Genomic DNA, 15,625 nt, shown 5'->3' with positions numbered 1-15,625 from the left:
GTTTGCGAGCTAAGTGCTCTCTTACTTAGCTGGAACTCCAACAATGTACTCTCACACCCGAAGTCTCCTAAAGAAGGCGTCTCATCCTACTGCCCTGCGGCTCAGCTTCCAAAGGGAGGGCAACATGCTCTGCTTCTGTATGTCACAATACACGTTGGTATTCATGTTTCCCTCAGAGAACTGTAGCTCCCCAGTGCCAGGAGCGCTCAAGCAGCTCCTACCGTGACACTCTGACCACCATGATTGACTTGTAGGCAAGATACACTTGTCTTTGTACTCCGGACCTGGTTGCAGCCACACACGTTTTAGAGAAGCTAATACGTTTATCTTGGTCTCATCAGACCACAGGATATCGTTCCAGTTTGGTAACGGTGATGGTTTCATTTTATTTAAAGCGCCATATAAGTGTTTAGAAAGATGCTTCATCCACATCTTTTGCTCTGTAGACACTCTCCCATCTTTGTTCTTCTAGATCTTTCCTGAAAGCGTTGACGCTATCCTCTGTACGTAGTCTTTGAAAAGTCTTTGTGGCCTCCATCTGTCTTTTATTATTATGTTCGTTGTAAATTGTAAACAGTGGAAGATGGTCGCTGATGTCGTTGATAAGCACACCACTCGTTGTGATATTATCAGTCATTGGTGAATATATTCTTGATAAGGGCGGCACAGTGGTCCGTTATTCTGCTTGGTCTGGTGTTTTTAGGCTATAGACTCAAACTATACATTGGATCTATGAAATCATCTATTCCCTTGTACTTATGTGGTTTGAGAATGTCTGTCTTCTTGTGGCATATTAATGATGTTGTTAGAGCTGTTTCCTTTTCCATGTTGGTTTGGTCCTCAGTATTTATCACGATCCTTCATGTCTTTGACAACAAGAACTCTGGCCTCTGGTCCTCCATTTAACTTGATGAAGATTTTGCAATTAGCACTCCAAGTACCTTGGATCCTTCCTTGCTTCCTCAGATCACGTGCTTTCTTGGCGATTTCAGCATTGTGCTTTGTCAGGTGGTCATTCATGTAGACTCTTTATGTAGATTCATGTAGATTCTTTTGTTGTTTCAGCAGTGCGGTCTTGAACTTCCTGTTAGTGAACTTGACGATGATGACGGGTGTAGAGCTGTTCCTGCCATACAGTGGGATGCAAGTGTCGATGGCTTGGATGTCTACGTCCACCTCCTTTGATTGCAAAAAGTGACAACTTGTTGCTCTGTTGAAGCGACATCTATTTTGTCTGGTTCGTCCTTATTCCCAACTGCCCTGGCATAAGACCTGGTTTGATCCGAATCCCCGTCACGATCACATCATTCAGTCGTGTGTTCTGATCCATGTCATCTATGGTAATTTTCAGTTGCTCAAGGATTTTGTCTCTTTTCTTCATTATCTTTTCTGAGAGTGGCTCTCAGTGTTACATTACTATCCTGTAATTCTTTATTCTCCACTTTCACTTTCAACTTTGTCCGTCAAGTCCTGGACCTTCTGCATCACGGAGCCCATGTTTTGTTCCACGTAATCCAGCCTCTGAACCTTCTCATATATATGATCCAGCCTCTGTAGTTTCACTACTATTTGTTCCAGGGTACTTTCTTGCCTTTTCGCCATCTTTTGCAACTGCTTCATCATTCTCTGTTGTTGTAATTCAGCACGCTAGTCAGTTGGCGCTTCAAATAGCTTGCATGCTTGTCGGCAGGTCTCGGCAGTGGCGGGGCGGGTATAAAAGCCGCAACTCCTTTCATCATAGGTCTAGAATGTCTGTAATGGAATCCGGAGTGCTTCGACCCGAACTGCACGAGCCAGCATCAGATCCGCTTATTTTCTCTTTTATCCTTGACATTATTGCAGTTGCTAAGCAACACCGTATCACCGTGTGTCGATTAGCCCGTTAGCTTGCCTTATAACTGCCTTCGGTTTTTAATATACCGTACGTTGCGACAGCGAGTTTGTGTCTCTCACCAGACCTTGTTACAGCCGGAGATATCTCTTCAAGAAGACTCCAAGATGTTTTAAGAGTCCGGCTTCGTGAACAGCCGCCGTTCAAAGCCGCGGCTAGCCTGCTAGCTTGCCTTATAACGACGGTCGGCTCCTATTTTTCCTTTGTTTCGGTGAGTTCAATCCTCTAGCTAGTCCGAATTAAGGCAGCACACTCTTCTAGAGCTGTGATCACAAGCTGGTCAGGAATAGTCCCGAAAAGATTAAAACTCCGGTGGTAGAAAACAGAACTCTTGCCGTGAGCGTCCTTTCCGTACAACAGGAAGTGACGTATTGTGAGGCTTCGCTTTGTCTTCAAAAAACTGTTTGCAAGCTTTCTTGTGCATCATCCTTAGAAGAGGCTCCCTTCTGCATGCAAGCCAATTTGATGCGGAGAGCACTGACCGGCTAACCCCCCACCCTTTCAATCTCTGCAGCAATGCTGGCAGCACTCATGCATCTATTTTTTAAATACAACCTCCGGATATGATACTGAGTACGTGCACTCAAATTCTTTAGTCAACCATGCAGTTGAGGTCTATTCTGAGCCGGTGGGTTAAAAGTCATAGCGCCACCTGTTTTGCCATGTGTTACACAGCCTGTTCATGTTTTCAGTTTTCTTTTGGACAATTGTATGTTTCTACCTTTCTGGGACCAGTTTAGAGAACACTCTTTTCTGTCCCCCTTGCACAAAGCAAGATCCAGGCATGATTGGATTAGTTTATGAAGAATTCACTGCCCAACACTCCATCAGACCTTTGGGATGAACTGGACAAGAGATTGTGAGCCAATATCAGTGACCTTTGATCTCGCAAATGGACAAAAACTCCCAAATCACAAAATGGTTGGAGAAGACTTTATAGCAAGGGGGGGATAAGCTTTATATTTTCTCGTAATGGCCAGTGCATGTGGTTTATTTAGCAGTATCAAAAGTTCAGAAAGGTCAAGAGGGGAAAAAAAGGCAGCCATAGTTGCAGATAAACATCCCACCTCCAATGCGACTAGAGCTCCGAACACATTCCACACCTAAAATTAGGCACAGCACACATCACTAAATCATACAACAGAAAAGAAAACACTCCATCAATTAAAAAAATAAATTGACTGAAGTACAAAACGTCCCTAAATGTTTTGGGGTTTTTTTAAATCAAGTTTTTGTTGGGTCATGTCCTTGAATGGATTGTTTATGAAGAAAAAGCAGTCAGGTCAACAACTGATGTGAGCCATCTAATGGAGTCTCAACAGAAATCAATGGACAACAAAAGACCCTGACTTTGTCCGCTAAGACATGTTGTCAGCAGAGAGTTGCTGTGAAGGTTGTTGTTGAGCTGCCTTTTCTTTACCGTTCATTAAGGAGAACACCGGAAAACCTTTTTAAAAAGTGAACAATGCTTTATTTCCAAAGTAGGTAATGCAGTGTCTAAAGCTAAGGCACAAAAAGAGCGTGAGGTAACCTTAGCATTTGTGTTTATGTTTGGTATTTACAGTTGTCCCTCGATTATCGCGGCTAATTGGGTCCAGACCCGACGGCGATAATTATATTTTTCCAAGTATGATATGATTTTCATAGTTAGAGCATAGAAAACGTGTTTATGACTTTCTAAATACGGTTTTTAACATTATTACAGCCCTATAGACATGAAGTAACGCCCCATAGTGACCTGAACACTCCTATTATTCTTTGTTGACATCATTGTGCAGCTAAGGGATCACTGCAGGGACATAAGAGACGGCCACCGCTAGCATAGCAAGCAACCAAGCTAACTAGTTAGCCTCTGCAGTTTACTTATTCTCAACTTTAAGAAAGCGTTTCAAAGAAATTTAAGTAGAATTTGTTTTGAGTTTAGATGTATTTTCTGGGATTTCCGAGCATACTTAAATGCAGCGAATTGTGCTTCCACAGGAAGAGTTACGTTAGTGAGTGATAAGAATACTGTATCCTCTTGTTGTTGTTTTTTTTTGTCTTTCTGTTTATTTACTGTAGACCACACATACACGCATAGTAAAGACCTTGTGTTTTTCTGAGTGTCCGTGAATGTACCTCGCTGTCGTCTAGTGACAATGAGTGTTGTTCAGATGACAAAGTGTGTGAGCTGGAGACACATACAGTATATCAGGGGTCACCAACGTGGTGCCCGCGGGCACCAGGTAGCCCCCCACGACCACATGAGGTGCACACAGGCCTGCTTTTCATTCAGGTTTTCAGTTAATAATGAAAGAACAGTAGAAAGAAATGCATTGTGAAATACAAAATGTGAGTTGTGGACACCAGCATTTTGTTAATGTTCTGGTAAAACAAGCATATTCGCTTTGTTTGGGTTTAAAATAAGCTCTGAAAATAAATGTTACAAAAATGAGTAGCTCTTGGCCATTTTCATTTTGTAAAAGTAGCTCTCACAAGGAAAAACCTTGGTGACCCCTGCAGTATATGGTGTTGGAATTGCACTTCTGATGTGTTCAGGTTCAGGGCAAGGAAGACAATTACCAATCAAGCTTGACAGCGCATCCTGACATGAATTATTCAGAATGGCGGTGTTTACATCTCTTACAGAGATGGACCCAGATGTGTTGGGATCAGAGCTTGGTTGTTTTCTTCAGAACCAGTTTGACACAGTACTCAAGACCGCTCCCCTTTGAAGACAAACTAAAAGCAGTTATGCTCAATCCAACTCTCTTGAGACAACAACAGAGAGAGGATGACGTCGTTTTGTTTGTATGTAGCAATGGACCTTAAACTGGAGGAGCAACACTGTGAGAAGAACTCATTATCTGCCGTCAGGACGTCAGCAGACAAGAAACACTGGGCCCAGTTGAGAGACAGGGCATGTCCTATCTCCTGGATGTAAGCTAAGTGTTTATGGAGGGTCTCCTAGAGCATAACACGGCTGCGTGTGTGGTAACCGCTCTTTGTCCTTCGCTATAAAGCATTATCTGAAGGACCTGTGTATCTCACAAGCATATAAATACTTACTGTACATTTGGATTTGTGTGGGAAAATTAGTTTGAAGGCACAAACCTGTGTGTTGGCTCAAATTTTGCTCAAATAAACAGACGTGTGCTTATCAGTATCCTAAAATTGTTTACCAAATCCAAATTTCATGGTGATTTGGCTCAACAACCTAAAGTTAGAGTGGGAGTTTTGTAAAGTGCATTGAGCTGCATGGGAAATTTCAAGTCACTCTGAGTTATGCGGGCAAATTTTGGGGTTTAATAACAGCGCCATCATGTGTCCGAAAAATCATAGCACAGGCAACACAGTAGGGGTGGATGTTTTGTCAAATTAAAGAGTAGAGGAGTTAGCTTACACAAGCAAATACAGTGTTCCCTCGTTTATCGCGGGGGATAGGTTTCCAAAATAGCCCGCAATAAGTGAAATCCGTGAAGTACCAACTTTATTTTGATATATGTTTTAAGGCTGTAAAAGCCCTCACCATACACTTTATACACTTTTCTCAGACAGGCATTAACGTGTTCTCACATTTCTCTCCTGTTTAAACACTCTCCAAAAAGTTCAAACCTTTGCTTGACTTTTAATTATCAACCTACAAGGTTGGACACAAGAAATTATTAAGTGACTCACGCGTATTTCACTCATATGACCGTGACTCTTTGTCAACTTTTTTGTCCAACTTTTTGTGCCGTGGTTAGCATCCTCCTCTGCCTTTTGGGTGCGACCACAGGTGCCTTTGACGATGCAGAACGTGTGGGTGTTGTCTGGGATAAAACTCGTAAACATGTAGCACTTCAGAGTCACACTGCTAGCGATCATCATTTATGTCAATTTGGCGAGCCAAGCGCATTCTGCACAGGAAGGCACCGAGGAGATTGATTGACAATGGTCTACAGCCCCTTAGCCAATCAGGACGCAAAACACAATGCGTGGGCTTTCATTTAGCCAATCAGCATGCAGACACAATGCTTGGGTTCTTCCTTAGCCAATCAGGATGCAATGCACGTTCATACGCTGTGAACAAAAAAAAAGCACCAAAAAAAACCCAGCAAGTCCGCGAAAGGTGAACCGCGATGTAGCGAGGGAACAATGTCCACAGGGATAGCTGCCACTGACCAAAAAACAGCATGCATCTCCAAAATGTGCTGTTTTTATGTTTATCCAAAACACGTCAATCATAATTATTGTCGTTTTCATATTGGAGAATTCCAAAAAGCTCACAATGTTTGCAGATACGTGGTTTCAACAACAATGTGGGCAATTATGGGAATATAAACAAAAATTATTTTTATGCCAACCACTTCACCACAACTGCATTTTGTTACAAATAATGTTGACAAAAATGTTGACAAAAATGTAAAATTGCAGTTGAATTTCTTTTTGAGTCAGTTTGAAGCAAGTATCTCAAAATGTTCCAATCCAAAACAATACATTTTTGGGAGAGTTTAAATAAAAAAAATTTAAAAAAAACATATATAAACCTTAATTAAAATGTTGAAAGATTTTTAAATTCTGATTTTGGGAATAAATCGTAAATTGGGGGTAAGGTATGTTTAGTTTGTCAGATATGCTTTTTGTTGATTGACAATGCTTTATTAAAAATATTTACATTGAAAAAGTTCATAAATTGAGTCATTCTTTGGACTTTGTAAACTAACAAAAAGAATACGAGACGGCATCACTTTCTGTAACATGTTTGATAATTAGGTGACAGGTCGTTGTCGTAATTAATACACTGTGCCCTTTTCAAAATGTTGGCCGGAAATTGAGCTATTAAAAAACAGTGCCAGTCTTCAGGAAGGGGACTATAAGATAACTCCATTAGTGAGTCGGTCAGCTAGCATCCGTGGACTGGTAGTGATGGCAAACTGGAGATTTGGAAAGGATTGCTTTCATTGCAGTAATGCCCAAAATGTTACATATGAGAATCAAGCCAAGGCTTAACCATTTGTCACATGCAAAATTGATACACTCCTATTAAAATTTTAAGACCAGTTGAAAAATTGCCCAAATTTACATTTTACGCTGTTGGATCTTATGGAGGTTCCGAGTAGAGCTTCAAAATGCAAAAAGAAGAAATGGGAGTGAGACAAATTTTTGAGTAAGCACGAAGCAAACAACCATTAAAAAAAGGAAACAGGCTGTTCATCAGCTCATCAAAAGTCAAAAAGACCATAGCTCAAAAAAACCTGAACCTGAAACAGAAATAAAATGTTCAAAAAGGACTCAGTAATGAGTAGCTGTCCCGTTCTTGTTAATCACCTCAAAAAGTAGTTTGGGTATGCTTGATGCCAGTGTGAATGTTGCTCCAGGTGGTGAAGACGGCTTCAATGTCCATTCAAATGTTCTTCTTTTTGCATTTTGAAGCTCTACTTCACTCTTAAGCATAACAAATAACAACCAAATCTGATCTATCTGTACACATCGATGTGCAGAACTTTTCAAAAGTCTGTCCCTTTTTTCCGAGTACCACTTTGACCTCTGTGACACACTGGGTGAATAATGAATGAGTTCCAGCTGGTGGGTGATGCTCTGCGGGGGTGAGGTGAGAATAAATCCCCCTCCTAAAACCACACACATACACACACCTTTGCAGTTCCGAGTCGCGACGATGAGCATCTCTCTGACACGGAGCAGAGCAAGGAGCCTCACAGCAGATTGGACAAGCTCAGCCAACCAATTGAGATGCTTTGGCAACATGTGAATAAATCCATCCACACATAAATTTATGCACATGATAACCACAAGCAAAGCACCATCTACCAAACACTTCATACGCACTCATCCGTGTCCTTTACGAAATTGCCATCATCACGGGAACACCCGGCCACCAAAGCACTTTTTCTTCTCTACAATACAATAAACAAGCCATCAGCTGCTGATGCTGAAATGCTTCATACACAACAGCGCCGCCAATAGCTTTCATAGTAATCATTAGACACGATGGAATGTAAAAGCACTACAGTTAATTGATTGAACACGGATGAGGAAAAAAATAATCCCTTGACTCAGGTTGGCTTTTAGAGCCTTTTTGAAGGTGATTGGAAAGTTGAGCAGATTATCGCTTGTTGAGTGACTTCTGTAGACGCTTTTACAATGACAACACTGTCGCCCTGTGTCAGACAACACACCGTAATTGCTAACACAAAAAGACACCACACTCCTCACTATGAGCCAATACAACCCTGTGATTTCATCCAAAGAAGAAAATTCTATCAGGGCCAGGAAGCATTTTTTGAATCAAGGCCTTTGTATGTTAGTCAACAGAAAAAACTGCCTTACAATAGCAGTTTCTATTTTTGTTTGTTTATTTTTAGTTGCGTGGTTAGGAACCGACCAGTCCAGGGTGTACCCCGCCTGTCGCACGAACTCAGCTGGGATAGGCTCCAGCATGCCCCCGCGACTCTAAGGAGAGGAGAAGCGGTATAGAAAATGGATGGATGGATGGATGGATGGATGGATAGTTAGGAACCAGAGCTTATCATTTCCCATTTACAGTAAGGGTGCACCAATGGCTGCTTAAATCAGGTATTACTGTATATACACAGCTTTCTGCACATTACAGTCAGTGCTTCGGCAAAGTTACCTCTATTCAAGTTTACACTTGCTGCATAGCTGCGAGAACATCCATTTTTCCATCATCAAAGTCTAACCATATCCGGGTGCAGTGTACTGAACTGAACTGGACTTTTCAGATTGTCTTAGAAGACGTTCCTCCTCTCGTTCAAGCAGGCTTCATCAGTTCATGCTCAATGACTAGGTGGGACAAACACTAGTCAGACTAGATAGGACAGCTGTAGTCTGAGCAAGATGCAGTGTATTTATCCTCTAAAGGAGGAGGCATGTCCAGGACAGGAATGGGTTCACTCTTTTGTGCTGTCAGATGACGGTCGTTAGGATGCAGTGGGGCCTCCGCCAGCTAACAATGGCTTTGGGTGGTATCACCTTCGTTAGCATTCTATTCCGTTGTAACCATGGTCATGGACATGCCTGAAACCAAGGTGGCTGTGCCTTGTTTATTTGTTAGAGGCTAAATGATTGCATCTTTTAGGCCAACCTGCACAGTCCAGTTGCAATCTATTCAGTGCCCTGAGAATACAATGGATGGATGAATGACAATATTTACATGGCGAAATGAACTCTACCACTTGGTGAAAACATGTTTTTTTTTATTAATTATTGTTATTACAGGTACAGTGTTCCCTCGCTACATTGTTGATTTTTTAAAGTGGAATTTAGCTTTTTTTTTAACAGCATATGAAGGCACATTGTGTTCCGCGTCCTTGTGGTGTACTAGAGCAATCTATCGGTGCTCTGTTGTATGTGTCTGTTATTGTATTTACTACTGCTACCAGTAGAGGGTGTTGTATACTCATGTTGAAGACGTGTGCAGCTCCACCTCATCTCAGTGTGTGTACGTGTACGAGCATATGAGCCCACAGGAGACAATAGCCGGCTAAATATAGAGCCACAACAGTCCTTATTGGCTAAGGGAAAACCCGCCCATTGTGTTCTGCGTCCTGATTGGCTGTAAACCACTGTCAGTCAATCTCCTTCGTGCCTTCACTAGCAAACTAACTAACTGTGTGAGCTGCTTGCTAACCGCCAATAAACAACAGAAGAGGAAGAAGACGCTAACCGGCTAAATGAATCTTCTGTGTAGTTGTGTTAAAGAGTTTTGTGGTTTTCGACCGTGTGTGAGAGAAGACACCTGAGTTTGTTGATGTTGTGGTGCGATTCAGCTGACAGTAGCCTGCTTTGTTTTACAATAAAGACATTGTACCTGCTAGCCTAATGAGGATTAAGCGGCGTAGAATGAATGAATGAATGAATGTCATGAATGAAATCAAGGACACTATAGGATGGAAAAGAACTGTCAACTCCGCATCCACTTCCACTAGTCCAAAACCCTGCGCGGATTTGGCCGCCATGATTGTGAGCAGAATCCAGAAACATTGCATTGTAAACATGTCCTCGGCACACTGCTCAGCCATTCATTTCGCTAACAGATGGTCCAAAAGACCAGATCTGTCATAAAAACAAAGACAGGTATTTGTGATAAAAATATTGTAGGTTTATAACACTGTTTGTTGTAAATAAACGGGAGTTTGGGTAATGTGCCGCAAGGCCTCGCAAGGCCTCATCTACCCATCACTACATGATGATTAAACAATCAAAGTTTTCTTATGTGTGCATTTAAATGAAATTTAGATTTACAAAAGAGGCCAAGTGATTGATGTGAGCATGTATACACACTAGCACACCGGTGATCTTTGACTATGAAAACAAATCATGGTGAATCTGTGCCTACTTTGAAACAATCTGCTCGTACATGTTTTTTTTTTGCACCTCTTGACTTTCGTCGCACTTAATTGAAGCATGGCATCTGTTAGAGAAGGGTTCCCAACCACTGGGCTGTGGCTCGGTGCTCCTCCACGGGTGAAGCCCGGAAACGGGAAAACTTTCAGAAGCAATGGTGAAGAAAAAAATTTTTTTTTTTTAAATAGTTTTGTAAGTGCATCACATTTTACGTAAACCCATGTCAATTTTGGCAATAAGGGTGTTATTTAAATTGAAAAATAATATACCAAGACATCAAAATTTCCTCTGAAGTCATTTAATGTCAATGTTGGGCACAAGCCATCACGTTGCTCGTGCTTGTTGCTTCCACGCTAATGAGCCAAACCACTTTTGTGTTTGCTGTGTGCAAGGAAAAGTTGCTTGTGCCGTCTTTTGCCATTCCCGTCCAATCCGAAAGTCACCCACTGACATCAAACCACCCTATTATGATGAGCCATTGTGTACTTTACATTTTTTTATGTGCTTTTCTTGCTTTCTACATCAGTAAATGCTAATAGCATTAGATTACTGTATTCAATTACTATAACATCTGACAGCACCTCCCACCCCACGCCCTTTCTGTCATGGGACACAAGCCTGTCCGTCGGCTCAGAAAGGTTAGGGACCGCTGTAAAAGGTAAAAAGGTATTGTGGTGATTCACAATTGCGGAAGTTATTTCAGTAAAAAATAAAAATGCAACGTAGAAAACGGAATTTCCAAGTGTTTCTTTCAACCAGTGTTACAGTACGTTACAGGTTTAGCATCGTTTTAGAGATTCTCCTACAACTCCTGCGATCACACCAAAACGCTCTGAAGTCCTTCCCTCACATCAGGTGTCGCCCTGCGGATGATTCTAATTTAATGATCACAAACTTGATTGCCTGTCGAGCCGGAAGCTCCTCTGGGGAGAACGCTCTGAGACCCAGAAGTGTCCAGCTAGGAAGCTGCTTTGAACCAATCTAATCAAAATGTTGGGACAGAGTGTTGATGAGGACTCTGCTCACTTGTTTGGGCCAGTTGGAGATACCCCAGTGGGGAGTGATCTCAGATGGTTGTGTATGTATATGTTTCCATAGTAACGCACTGATAAGAGGAACCAAATAATTAAAAGTTTGTCAAGTTACCGTGCCAGCAGGGGCAGCGGGCCAACTTGACTTAACGATAAAGTTTGGGGGATTGTATTATCTGGTTGTCGACTCACTGTATAAAAAAGCTTCAGTTTGCAATGAATGCAAATGCAAAAACAAAAAACCCAAATATAGCCACAGTGACGCACGGGGTCACCTTCCTGCTGATGAGACTCAAGGAGGCCATAAAAAGACGCACTCTTCTCTTGTAATTGCCCGTTGTTAGATACTCCATGTGTTGCTAAGGGCTCGAGTGGTGTAACAACAGGAGTCGGCACAGATAGCCCACTCAGAAACAAAGTGCCCTGTGCAGACAGAACAGGAGAGGTGGGGCTGGGGGGTACAATTAAAGAGGGGCTGTCTGAAATGAAGTGTATCAGTACAGTCCTGATTTTGCTCTGAGCAGTATGAAGGGGTCGGGTTGGTGGTGTTGGTGGGGGAGGCAGTGGCCTGTCAAAAAATGAATCACCGCTAGCAAAAAGGTCATTTGCTTCTGAGGAAGCGAACCCCATTAGTTCACCAGGGAGATTGTTTACTCAAACGAGCCATGTAAGAGCAATTCACATTCAGTGAGGGCCGCTATCACTGCAAACACCTTGTCCTCCTGCATTTACAGCACCTGCGAGACTCACTTAAGCTTTACATCATGGAGGCTCAACATGCACACCGCTAACAGTGTGTAATTAGGGACACAGGAAAAAAGGGGACGGGACACCAGGGCATTAGTCCTAAATGGAAAGGAAAATGAAATAAACTGAGTTGCACTTTTTGTAGATTTTGTAAATCCATGAGTTAACCTTACTTAAAAAAAAACATGCAAACCGATTGCCTTGAAAAAAAACAAGTAAATGGAGCTTAATAGTTACAGCTGACCACAATAGATGTTTACGTTTTACTTGGTACACTCAAGTGACATTTTGGCTTTTAAAAAAAAATACGTTTGTTCTACTTATTTATCTGAGTTTTTGACCTATTGGATTTTACAGTGTGGGAAGACTATCCACACTATTTTGACATGAACTTAGAGCTTGAGCTTGGAAAATATGACGACAGTTATATGAAGTTTGGTTTGACTGAGAACAAAGACAGAAGGCCAAAATGTGTCATGTCGTGAATCCGCAAAGTCAAGGCTTGATTGTTACATGTTCATTTAATAAGAGGCAGCAATAATAATATTGTGATCAAGTTGAACCAGTTAAAAGGGACGGTATGCAACACGGGCTGATGTAACACGCGTATTAGTTATGTTTGTTGTCAGCTAATGATAGCAATTTGGCGAAGTTTACTAGCATAAAGCTACTGACGGTAACGATCACTGAATGTATAACCTTAGGGTTGGCTCTTTTTTTTTTTTACCTTATTATTTTAACACTCAAGTGGGGAAAATGTGCATTTTTGAAAATAATTTAAAAATATCTAACTGTCTGTAGGCCCATGAATGCATCCTGGCTGAGTTCTGGCTGGTGATTGGATGAGCAGAGGAAAGGGAGGGGGCGCCGATGTTTGCCTGCCTGCATTCGGTGAGACATCAGAGAAACGTCTTTTTCACCCTGTGGTAAGCTAATCACGACTACATCCCAAAATAGAAACATCTCACAAGAACATAACTTACACTTACAGCTCAAGAAAAAGAGAAATTAGCAAACAAGAAAAAACGTTGAGAGACTTTTTCAAAACAAGCACTCAACGTTTTCTGAAAAAGTGCTGTCATTTATTTGAAAGTAGGCTTACACATGTGTAACACTGGTTATCCCCACAGTCCAACCCTGCACACGCTCAGCTCGAACCAGCGACCATATAGGTCCACTGATTGATACTTAAGTCGACAATTAGCCAGCAAACTAAAAGGAACAAGCTGCTGATTCACTTTGCTGCACATTTCTTAAGCCATGGCAGCAGTAGTGCATGAAGGACACATTAGCATCATCTTCAGGTTGTTTATTAGCCTTTCATTTACTAGTTAACTCCTGTGCATTTGGTCTGGTCTCAGTCATGGCATCAGCATTACGCATAGTCAGCGTAATCTGCTCCGACTCAACGAGAACTCAACGAGAGTGCGACAGTGTCGGCCAAGTCAGTGGATAAAGCTGTGCTATTTCAAGGAAGCTGGGAGGAACGATGCTCACAGTTTAAAGCCCCTATGGGAGCCTCACACTCCGCACAAGTCGCTTTATCTCGTTGCCTATTTAGGAGCGTGACGGTTCATCCGAGCTACCATGCACTCACAGAGAGCGAGCAACCGAATTTAACTTCAGCGTGAAGCTTTCCACTTTCTTGCGCCTAATATGTCTTCATTTTGAGACTCCTGGTGTGATTATATCTGCAGGGGATTGGTTTGAGGTGGTGAAACCTCTGGACCATCTGTCTGTCTTTGATGCTCATCCCCCTGTCACACCACTTCCTGCCAGCAAGGCCTGCTGGTAATTGGGTTACGTAGAAAGGAAGAAGGGGAGCGTTTTCCTCACCTTCAGTGGTGGTGAAGACACGGGAGACAAACTGTTTAGTTGCAGTTTGCTGCTGCACAGGTTTATTTCCATAACTGTGATCCTACAATTTAATACTGCCCCACACCTCAAACTGACACTCATAAGACCACCACCCAACTTGAAAACAGCATATAAATGCTCCCCATTTGATGAAGCTCTTTAGCAGCTTCTTCAGCAGTTACCTTGGTTTCCTCCCACATTCCAAAAACATGCATGTTAGGTTAATTGGAGACTCTAAATTGTCCATAGGTATGAATGTGAGTGTGAATGATTGTTTGTCTATATGTGCCCTGTAATTGACTGGCAGCCAGTCCAGGGTGTACCCCGCCTCTCGGCCAAAGTCAGCTGGGACAGGCTCCAGGATACCCCTAGTGAGGACAAGCGGCATAGAAAATGGGTGGATGGATAGCTTACCCTCCTTGTGGATGGCGTCAGTGGGTGTCTTCTGGGGATCTGTCAAGTCAGCAGTCCTCCCTCCTCGGATGGTGTAGCCTACTGAGCCAGACTGACAGACCATTTTAAGGCTCAGGATACCTTTGCAGGTGTTTTGAGGTAATTAGCTGATTAGGGTGTGACACCGTGACTTTCCAGTATTAAACTTTTTATTCTAATTTTCTGAAACTTGAAATAAATAAAGCCTTGAAAGATTTCACTATATTCACTATTTATATAATATATGGGTGTTCAATGTTATTCAATGTTCAATGTTCTGAAATGAGCGACAAAAAATATGGAACTTTTTCATGATAGTCCTATGTTTTCTTAGATTTACCTGATGGCCGAAGTAGATGTGAGCGTCTTCATCACATACACATGAACGCACAGGCAACATTGCGTAGGGATACGGCGGGAGACAAATAAAAACGCTAAGCATTTTGTGAGGTCTGATTTTTTTGAGAGGGCATTTTTTTGATGCAAATGTTTTAATGTTTTGAACGCTTATTGTTTTTAGAGCCAAACTCTTTACTTAATTGTCCCTGGCAACAAAGCCGAACTATGTCCTTCATCACGGAAATCTGACCAGAACTGGGCTGAGGAGACCAAGTGGGGGGTAAGTCGCTGTCATTGGACTACAATGCTGATGGGGATGTCATACAACTTCATGTCAAAAAATCTAAACAATCCCTTTAAGACCATAAAAAAAAAACAACCGAAAACCGAAACCACCCTAAAATACAAATAAAATGTTCAAAAATCACCTCAAAAAATGCTTTGGGCATGCTTGATGCCAGTGTTTCCAGGAGGCTAGTGGGAATGTTGCTCCAGGTGGTGAAGATGGCTTCATTGAGAGCATCCACTGTCTGGAACTGATGTCCATTTTTGTAAACTTCCCTTGCCATCCATCCATCCCCCATGTTCTCAATGGGATTTAGATCAGGGGAACACCGCAGGATGGTCCAAAAGAGTGACGTTATTCTTCTGGAAGAAGTCCTTTGTCAGGCAGGCATTGTGACCTGCAGCGTTGTCCTGTTGAAAGACCCAGTCATTACCACACAGACGAGGGCCTTCAGTCATGAGGGAGGCCCGCTGCAATCCTCAGGTTCTTTTAAGAGGTTTCAAATAGCTGTCTGTGTCTGCTGCGTCCAACCTCAGCAGCAATGGCGCGCTGCGAGAGGACATGCTTATGCAGCCCAACAATCCGACTGCGTTCAAAGAGAGAAAGCTTTTTTTTACCTTTGCCATCAAGAGATAATGACAGCGTGAATACCTGACAGAAAATGACATTGAATCCAAGTTTTAAAGGCTGTGGTCT

General features: G+C 42.2%; 1 protein-coding gene and 1 long non-coding RNA gene across 5 annotated transcripts in view; one reads left to right on the top strand and one right to left on the bottom strand.

Annotated features, from left to right (window-relative positions):
• LOC129192217 (regulator of G-protein signaling 6-like) overlaps positions 1-15,625 on the bottom strand; it is a 58,878-nt gene that overhangs the window by 18,668 nt on the left and 24,585 nt on the right. The gene's annotated exons all lie outside the window — the stretch shown is intronic.
• LOC129192218 (uncharacterized) overlaps positions 1-15,625 on the top strand; it is a 35,513-nt gene that overhangs the window by 16,662 nt on the left and 3,226 nt on the right. Inside the window, exon 4 of the long non-coding RNA XR_008573384.1 lies at positions 12,817-12,941. This is a non-coding gene — a long non-coding RNA (uncharacterized LOC129192218). The remainder of the gene's footprint in view (positions 1-12,816; positions 12,942-15,625) is intronic.

The sequence above is a fragment of the Dunckerocampus dactyliophorus genome, chromosome 13 (genome assembly GCF_027744805.1).
Source record: "Dunckerocampus dactyliophorus isolate RoL2022-P2 chromosome 13, RoL_Ddac_1.1, whole genome shotgun sequence".
In the NCBI taxonomy this organism is placed as follows: Eukaryota; Metazoa; Chordata; class Actinopteri; order Syngnathiformes; family Syngnathidae; genus Dunckerocampus; species Dunckerocampus dactyliophorus.
This window is presented reverse-complemented; position numbering and strand designations above follow the sequence as displayed.